A 10,327-nucleotide genomic window follows, 5' to 3' on the forward strand; every position below is an offset into this window, starting at 1 on the left:
CTTAATTAAATTTATTCTCATAAAAACTCTAGAAATCTCTTCTTTTTTATTAACAAATAGCACTCTACCCACCCTCTTATGATCACTTATGATAATCCTTTAATCCTAGAAGCCCCTCTCACAACTAAAGGAGACCTACACAACCCTCTGCTCTCCCTTCCACCTTACTCTCACTCCCCCAAATTCCTAACTAGTGGAAAATTATCCCCTTGTGCAATGAAAAAATATGTGTGCTAAAAGATGGTGCTCACTGAGGTGCTTGTGCATCTAAGTTTACTTGATATATCTCTCATGGACCTCATACCATGTCCATGCATAAAATGGTGCATTCAAGTGCATCTCCTTCCCACATGAAGCCCTAGTGTAGGGCAAGAACAAGTAATTAGTGTAGTGCTTATTGATATCCCCCTCTAGTGGGTGCAATAGTTAGAGTTTAGAAAATTAGACTTATACTTGCAACCCTCCACTTGACTTCTTTTGTAGTTGTTCTCCTTCACTCTTGCAATAACCAACACAATACATAAATTAAAGTGCAAACGACCTCTCCTCTTTATCCCATGTGTATCTCCCGTGGTATCTTATCCAAATTTTAGATTTACCTTTTCAAGTTTTGATCTATCCTAAACTAGGTTTATGGGGTCAAAATTGTTCTAAGTGAAAAAAAGGGTCAACAACTAAGAGAGAGAGAAAGTTTATGTGCTAGACCTAGTCATGATGCGTGTAGCAAAGCACTTTAGACACCTAGTCATCACAGAGTATACTAAGATCGCACTATATGGGCTGAGTTTCATCAAACTCGTGTCACTCGCTAGTACTTAGACTTGAGAAAATGGACCTAAACTAAGTTCATGATCACATGTTCAAAGAATACAAGCATAAATGAACACTTGAGCTTTCAATCTCTTTAGAGTGATACATAGGAGTCAATTAGAGAGGTGCTCTACAATGGTCAAATATAGATGAAGATCCTAGCACCTAATTTATGTAATATTTTCAATAAATTTAGCAAAGGACATTAACTTTAATTGACTACCTAAATCCAAGATCCTTGTGCATAAGTTCATAGTGCTCAAAATTAATGAGTTTGTAAAAATTCCCGTCATAGCTTTCAACAAGATCAAAGTGTATCTATCACTTTGTAGATTAATTTGGAAAATCTTATGATACTAGTGGCGTACTCTTAGTGTCTCATATTGTCAAGGCTTTGGATATATGCTCTACTAGAATGGCATATATGTGGTTCAACATGCTTTATTACCCAATATATGTTGCTTATAATGAGATTAAACCTTGATTTTCTAAGGTTACAATGTTGATCATAATGAAATTATAATAGCATGCTTTATTGCATTATATATGTTTATTATTATAAGACTAAACCTTAGTTTTTTGAGAGGTTTGCCTTACATGGTTACAATGATTGTGTAGTGGCTAAGCTTGTGGACATGACCACCAAAAGGCAACTAGTTGATGTTGGACTCAATGGTGAAATATTTAACAATATGTCAGCCCATCTCTAAAATCTAGATTTGAGAAATCAAGGAAGAGAACATCTTATTTATCTTAGAGAGAACCTCAATAATAGTTGAGTCCTCCATGGAATTGTAATCAAATATTCAAGGTTACCAACACTAGGAGATGTCAAAGGTGTAGAAAGGATCCCCACAAGAACAACACACCTAGATCACCAAGAGATCTGATACCTTAGCTTGTGGTTTGATTCAATGTATGTGAATTGCAAATTTTTATCTCCAACTTTCTCGCACATCTTTGTTTCATTTCATCACTCACAAGGGTATATCTTGATAACCCTAATATCCATATTCTATATGAGACACTATCTTAGGAATACATCAAATTCCAAGATTCCAGTACTTGGTAGAACTATGCAATCATAGGGTACAAAACCTATATTGTCTCTCCATACCTATATTGTATGTTGTTTTTTCATAAGCTTAAATTAGGTTTTGCATACATTCTCCATAATGAAAAATGCATACTATTGCAAAATACAAGTGCCAACAAGAGTAGACCCTTTGGAGCTATGTAACATAACGATATGTTCTAGTCATTCCTCACAATTGTTTGATGATGGTCATCCATAAATTATTGAAAGTGCATAACACATATATAGGGTGATAAGCCTAGAATTGGTTGTTGGAATGGATGTGTTGTACATTAATTGAGGCAAACCATATTTCATGTATCTAGATTTCCATAGAGGATGACCCTCAATTTGATCGAGCAATTGGATATACATGAGACCTCTGCTCTTAGCTAGTCCTATATGCATAATTGCAATGCAAGAAGTATAACTACTGATGGTTTGATAACATCGACAACATACATATACATATTAGATGGTAATGAAGGGCTCTTAGACTCACTACATATGTTAAAAGAAAAAGAACAAGAAGTGTGGAAACCTATAATGAAGCTAGCCCAAGTTAACTACCACATTTTTTTTTCCTATAGAAAATCATGCAAAATAGATATGATGTTTTCATTTGAAGAGTTCTGAACTAGTTATTAGCTGACTGTAAAATCAACAGGGATGTGTATGCTTATATCAGACATAGGTGTACCTTAGACACTACAATATCTACTTCTGGAAGAGATGGAGTTCTTGACTTCCAATGATGGCATGCTCTAGGACTGGACAAACATAGGTATTTAAATATACAAGGAAAATTTTAATGCTTTGAATATACAAGGCAAATGATTGAGTTTTCAATATACCAGGAAAGCCTTGTAGTAACAACTCTAAGGCTTTCCAATCATATACAAGGCAATTATTGAGATTAAACCTAGGGTAATTGCTAGCTATTCAATGCATGTTCCCAAGGCTATGCATGCCTACTAAAGGACAAGCTTTGCCAAGGGGTTTACTGGGTCCGTCTAAAAGCAAGTGTATTGAGTTTTTGAAGTACACCCAATGCATTACTCAAATGCAATAAATCCTCTTTGCTGCTACTAGTAGTTTGAGCATGCATTACATAATAGTTTAAGTCATCACAAAGCCTCAAAATAGCACACTACATAGGCCTACTTATTTATGTAACCCTTGGTGTTTTGAGTGTTTTTGCGAAGTAGGAAGAGCCTTATTGATCAATTGTAGGAACCACCATGCATAGTGCGGTAGTAGGGAAACCGTTCACCTTTTTTTGGTGAATAAATAAAACACATGGGACTTCATGGTCCTTTAGAAAGAGAAAAGAAATAGAACGATAAGGGCTTAGAAATTTCTACAATCTCATTTAGCAAGTCAGTACAGCATGATGTTGTACGTCGTGTGTAAAACCATACGATGCCCATGCATTCTCGGTTGGTGAATCCTACGCGGCTGTCTCTGGAAATCGATGAAGAGTTTGCCGATGGAGTCGTCCATGGAGATGGTGACAAGGTCACCCTTGACGAGCTTGTGCTTTTGCACATACTGCCTGAAGCGCTTGGGATTATAAGTGCCGGGGCCACTCCAGTAGGTGAGAGAACTCGATGGTGCTGCCGCCGTCGCTCTCGTCCACCATTCCAATAGAGGAGGGCCTGTCCGTCTGGGTCCGACACCGCGAAGCAGTTCTTGAACTGACTGCTCACCAGCAGCCGATTTCGGCGAGGATCCACGTCGCTGTTCGTTAGAGTCTTCGCGTAAACTACTCTGTTCTTAGATAATGTCACTGAGGTGGGTTGATTACTATTGACGGCGGCGGCGGCGACTTCTCTTTCCCCTTCTTCTTTGTCATCATCATCGTATAGTTTCTCTCGTTCTCTGAATCGGGCTCCTCCTTCTTCTTGACCTTGTGTTTGTGTTTCTCCCAGTTCCATGCGGCCCCCAGCTGCTTCTTATCACGTTGTTCACGTGTTTCTTCGTTATCTTGTTCAGTACTGCAAGAGCATCTCGCCCCTCTTTCATAGTGCTTCACTCTTTCATAGTGCTTCGCGTTGGAATGGGGCTTGCCTTATAAACATCCCCTATTAAAAGCGCGGTGCCCCATAATTCCTTCCGAATGTTGAGATCATCTGGAACTGCATCTTGATCAGCGGCAGGTGGAACAGCTTTCGCCTTATTAATATGTAGACAACTACTGTACTGAACAGAAAGAAAGGAGAAAGAGAGTACGCCACAGAGACACAAGACAGGTGCGAACAGTTGTTGTTTTTTTATTAATACGTGTGTGTTCTTATACAAGAGTGGCTCGCAACCATCGTGACGGTTAGTATACCGATTCAGATTATTGTGGTTCTTGATTTTATTATTATTACATAGTTAATGGATTGATGTATTTAGTTTATCGCCAACACCCCCCCATAAACAAATATATCAGCAATCTGGAAACTCCATTCCGATTATCTGTGCACACTTGAAATGTTGCACAGAGCTCAGGCTTTTTGTAAACACATCTGCAGCATTTTCTTTAGAAGGCTTGTAGAGTAGTGCTATCTTTCTGGCTTCAACCTGTTCTCGTACAAAATGGTTAGCAATATCAATATGCTTAAGTTTATCTAATTGTCTAGCCTTCCGTGACGACTCTATGGCAGACATAGAATCTGAATATATCACAATAGGAACATGCACATGAAACCCAAGTTCAGTTAGGAAATTATTAATCCATAAAGCTTCTTTTGTAGCTTCAGATGCTGCTTTATACTCTGACTCGGTACTTGAAAGAGAGATAGTAGCTTGACGTTTACTCTTCCAAGATATGGCGCCTCCTGAAAGAGTGAAGGCAAAACCACCAATTGAATGCCTTGATCTTCGATCTGTGGCCCAATCTGCATCTGTATAACCAATAACTTGAAGGCCACCAATTATATTTTCTCTTCGAAAGGTTATGCCATAATTACGTGTGGTATTTATGTATTCAAGCAAACGGGTAGCTAGCACTAGATGCTCATGTCGTGGAGAATGCATATACCGTGAAAGCATACCAGAGGCAAAAGCTAGATCAGGACGAGTGCATGAAACTAAGTAGCGAACACTTCCAAGGATGCTTCTATATAGTTTAGCAAGAGGATCATGTTGCCATAGTGTTGTGTCAGTGTCAAATAGTGTGTGTTTTTCTTGTCTTAGCAATGGTAATGGTGCCCAACATTGCTTATTCACATTAGTATTAAACTTCTTTACAACCCCTTCTGCGAATTTTGCTTGAGTGAGATGTAGAGTGTGTGTTGGGCGATGTCTAAAGACTTGCATGCCTAAAATATAACTAATTTCCCCCCCATCACTCATGCGAAATGTAGCAGTAAGTTCAGATTTTATTTGCTGTAGGAGTGAGGTAGATGTTGCCAGCAAGAAAATGTCATCCACATAGAGAGCCAAAATGACGAAATGGGATCCACGACGACGAATGTAGACGGAAACATCACTGTGGAGCCGCCGAAAATGAATGGACTGCATAAAGGAGTGAAAGCGAGCGTTCCACTGTCGAGGAGATTGCTTGAGTCCATACAAGGACCGTAAGAGGAGGCAAACATAGTCAAGATGATCAGCATTGACAAAGTATGGAGGTTGAACCATGTATATCTCTTCCTCAAGTTCACCATTAAGAAAGGCGGTTTCAACATCCATCTGGTGCATTTCCAAGTCATATTGGACTCCAACAGCCAACAATACTCGCAATGATGCAAGTCGAAGTGTGGGAGAGAAGGTCTCAAAGTAATCTATGCCAGGTTCTTGAGAGAAGCCCCGAGCAACAAGTCGCGCTTTATAACGCTCAATAGAACCATCAGGACGATATTTACGTCGAAGGAGCCATTTGCATGTGATGGGTTTGCGATGTGCGGGAAGAGGAACAAGAACCCAAGTGTTATTATGAGTCAGAGATGCCATTTCAGCCTCCATCGCAGCACGCCAGAGATGAGCATCAGATGATCCAAGGGCATCAGTAACACTAATAGCGCCATCAAGGAGGGAAGGATAATGACCAGAGGATTGTGCCATTGCAACATTTAAGTGGCCAATTATATCAGTGATACTTCGAGTCTTGGCTGGAGGAGACTCGGCTGAGGTAGAAGATGAGTTGGAGTTTGGGATTGCATGAGTTGCAGGAAGGGATAAATTCGTAGAAGAGGGACGAGATAGAGGGTTGGATGAGTGTTTTGTAGATTGATGACGAGAACCTTCGCGAGCCGGATTTGGAACTCGGGAGGAGCTGGGCTGATGTGAAGGTTGAAACACCGGGCTCTCATATTGAAGACGAGTAAAAGGATGACGAGGAACTCTCGTCATAGTGGTATGTGCGTCTCGGTTAGAGGTAGGAACCACAGAAGCAGTATGATTTGAATGTGATATTTGATGGGTAGGAGAGGTGAGTTGAGTAGGTGTTTGGAGACTTGCTTCAGGAGACAAGAGAACATGAGAAGTCACCTCTCTTGGAGTTGGTGTAGCAGGTGGAGGACTTAAGGGAAGGACTATGGGAGGAGGAGGAAGGGGAGGAGGTGGAGGTGGAGGGTAAACAAGTACATTGTGTCTAGGTGTGGAGGACATCTCAAGAACTCCTGATGAAGGGCTAGGTTCCTTAGCAAGATTAGGAGTAGGAATGCTTGGTTCGGGAGTAGTATTGCAATGTAAGGGCTCAAGAGAGGAGGGTGTCACGATCAGCAAATGCTCCTGAAAGAGTAGATCTCGGCTAAAGGAGAAGGTGTGAGTTGTAGGATGATAAATCCGGTACCCTTTAATCCCAAATCGATCACCATAACCAACGAAGATGCCTCGCTCAGCATGAGAAGAAAGCTTATGACGCTTGTCAGCTGGAATGAGAGTATAGCACGGTGAGCCAAAGATGCGTAGATGAGAGATATCTGGTTTCTCTCCAGCCCATAATTCAAAGGGAGTGATGTTTGGAAGAGTACGATTAGGAAGCCGATTTTGGACGTAGCAAGCTGTAGCAGCAGCTTCTTCCCAAAAGGATTGGGAGACACCAGCAGTTTGGAGCATAGCACGCACAGCATTCAGCAAGGTGCGATTCTTTCTTTCAGCCACCCCGTTTTGTTGTGGGGAATAGGGAACTGTAAGCTGGTGGAAAATGCCCTCTTGAGCACAGTATGCTTTAAAAGCATTCGAGACATATTCACCGCCATTATCTGTGCGAAGACTTCGAAGGGGCTTGTTTAGTTGCCGCTCCATAAAGGTCTTGTAATGCTGGAAATGAGCAAGTACCTCAGATTTCTACTTCATGAAGTACAACACCGTGTACTTGGACCAGTCATCAATAAAAGTGAGCATATAAGAGGAGCCAGTCAGAGAGGTGATAGGCATGGGTCCACATAGATCGGAGTGGACTAGTTCCAAGAGATCTTTAGTCTTACTCTTGGATTTGGGGAACTTGGATCTTGTCATCTTGCCAAAGATACATGCTTCGCATAAGGAAATGCGGCTCAAATGAGGTGTAAACCCTGTAACCATCCTATGAGTTTGGATAGTACGCATCGCTTGGACATGGGGATGTCCCAAGCGGTAATGCCATAGTAAGGTCTCATCATCATGAGAACCATGAGTAGCATAAAGCTCCATGCTTGGATGTATGACCTCAAGTCCCAGAGGATATAATTTGCCTTGTTTGGGGCAGATTAGGTGTGTAGGAACACCAGAACTAGAAGGTGTTTTTATGACACAATAATTATATTGGAATTCCACACTAGTGCCATGGCTAGTTAGCTCATTAACTGAGAGAAGATTTTTTGTTAAGCCGGGAACATAATGGACATCGGGAATCACAGTAGTGGTGCCTGTAGGTAGCCGCAAGTGTAGGGAGCCGATTCCAGCAGCGCTATAGAGAGCATCATCACCAAGGCGGACTTCAAATGAAGAGGACACGGGCTGATAATCATGCAACCATGAGTGGGTTCCCGTCATATGATGCGTAGCACCAGTGTCAAGATACCAAACATCAGCAGTAGGGGCAGAGGTAGCAATAGCAGCATACAAGTGCATTGTAGTCACATCATCACTCAAGTCATCAATAGCATAAGCTAGGTTTGCATTCATACGGTTGGAAGGATTTCGAAGTTGGCGCCTCTTAGTGCGGCATTGACGCTCTGTGTGACCTCTACGATGACAAAAGGTACATGTGGGAACAGTGGGAGTAGAGGGTTGAAGCCTCATATTGTTCCGAAAGCGAGGAGTGTAAGGGGTTTGCATGAAGAGTGGTCGGGATTGTCTAGAGAAGGTTTGTCTTGGATTCAAACCAGGCTGGGAAAGCAATTGGGATTGGCGTGATGGCAATTGTCTAGGGCGAAAACGAGAGTATGGACGAGAACCTCCGGCAAGCATAGCTAGGGGAGTGGTGGAAGAGGTGCTGGAAGGTGTTGAGAGTGTATTGGTGCGCCGATTTCGAATTTGATCTTCTTGTCTTATATTAGCCAGCAGAGTTGTTAGCTTCAAATTAGGTGTATTAGAATGTTGAGAAACGAAAGACTGCCATGAATCAGGTAGAGCATTTAGCAGCACATTTACTTGAACCTCCTCGGGGAGGGTGAGACCCGCAATCAAAAGATTATCATTCGCAGCTTGCCATGCTTCCAGGAATGCCTCGGTTGTTGCATATGACGCCATTTGAATCTCATTCAGTTGCTTATGAAGGAGGACACGAGAGACAACATTAGTTTGCTGGTACTGTGTCTTCAAGAATGTCCACATCGCTTCAGCGGTTTCAAGCGTCCGAACTAATTGGAGTTGGCGGTCTCCAAGATGTAGAATAATTTCTGTTCGGGCTTCGAGGTCTTTCTTCTTCCAGGCTGCAATTTCATCCGCAGTAGGTGGTGCGGCACCAGCAGCAACAGGTTGTTGTGCAGGGTCAGGTTCAGCACCATTTGTCACGCCCCAGTTTCCAGCCTTTTCCAGGACCATCTTTATTCTCAGGCTCCAGGGAAGATAATTCGAGCCCTGAAGCTTTTCGATCTGGTAGAATTTGGACACGGCAGACGAAGTCGCTGCAGCCATCGGTTCTTGATAAGTCCGGATCAAACCAAGAATCAGAGCCTGCAGGGAGAAGCGTGAGAGCGCTAGGAAGCCAAAGGGTTAGTAGTCGTCAGCGATTGATACCATGTAGACAACTACTGTACTGAACAGAAAGAAAGGAGAAAGAGAGTACGCCACAGAGACACAAGACAGGTGCGAACAGTTGTTGTTTTTTTATTAATACGTGTGTGTTCTTATACAAGAGTGGCTCGCAACCATCGTGACGGTTAGTATACCGATTCAGATTATTGTGGTTCTTGATTTTATTATTATTACATAGTTAATGGATTGATGTATTTAGTTTATCGCCAACATAATATGCTTCCTATAAGCGTTGGTGTTTATCGTCTTTCTCTTCTGGCCCAATTACTGGTGCAATCAGAAAGAAATCGAAAGACAAAACGCAAAACTAAACTAAGCTAACCATTTATTAAAGCGGTTTGTAACCAATGGTGCCAACGTACTCGGGATATCCTCAACGCGAGCCTGCAGTCGAGGATTTGCTGAAAGATTGAAATGTAGAGTCTAAATTCCCATTGAGTTAGGGAGTCGGACAATTCACTCCTTGAGAAATATCCTGAGAGGCGTTTGGTAAGCGGTTATAAGAACCTATCGTGAAGGACATTTTCTCAAACATTTATATGGCTTCAATTATAACCTTCTTTGATACTGCATTCTGGCTGCCATTTAAGAAAACACTTATATTTCATCCACTTAAGTTGCTCTATGTTGGAGAGACACTAGCTCCAATCTTCTCCAGAATATTATACATCTACTTTTCTTATTTCAAAGAATTCCATTAGATCATGGATATAAGGGACAATCTATGATCACACTCTTATGCTGAACAATAACAACTAGCTAATGCATACTTCTTCTATCCCACTCTCCAAACCACCTTATGTGCGAGGCCTACGGACCACGCCCTCCCACTATCACATATGGGAGCCCAGATCTAAGAATGATGATATGCAAAACATGATAGCACACACACATACGCACAAATATATGAATATATATATATATATATATATATATATATATATATATATACATGAAATGGGAGAAGGTGATTATATTATTTGCATTGAAGAGGTATTGTATAAATAGAAAGCTTTCTTTATGGACCTTGATGGTAGTGTACCTCTTCAACTCTCAAGGTATTTAGATGGACTATTTACACCAACACCCCCTCAACTAGATGCCATGAGGAGTGATGAATTATTATAATGCTGAAATTTTGCATTTATATGGATATTATAATGTTCTCTTTGTTTTTTTTTTAAGAATAGAGGTGCTAAAAGGGAAAACGTTATAGTGTTATAGGTTTATAAGGGATGCTATAAGACTTTGCATTATCCAAGATCAATG

At 41.3% G+C, this 10,327-nt stretch overlaps 1 pseudogene; it reads right to left on the bottom strand.

The window, feature by feature from the left end:
- Positions 1–3,916: 3,916 nt before the first annotated feature.
- Positions 3,917–8,938, bottom strand: LOC148028651 (uncharacterized; annotated as a pseudogene).
- Between the last annotated feature and the right edge of the window lie 1,389 nt (positions 8,939–10,327).

The sequence above is a fragment of the Lygodium microphyllum genome, chromosome 11 (assembly GCF_053477565.2).
Source record: "Lygodium microphyllum isolate KBCC chromosome 11, Lygodium_microphyllum_v1.1.10, whole genome shotgun sequence".
Taxonomy (NCBI): domain Eukaryota; kingdom Viridiplantae; phylum Streptophyta; class Polypodiopsida; order Schizaeales; family Lygodiaceae; genus Lygodium; species Lygodium microphyllum.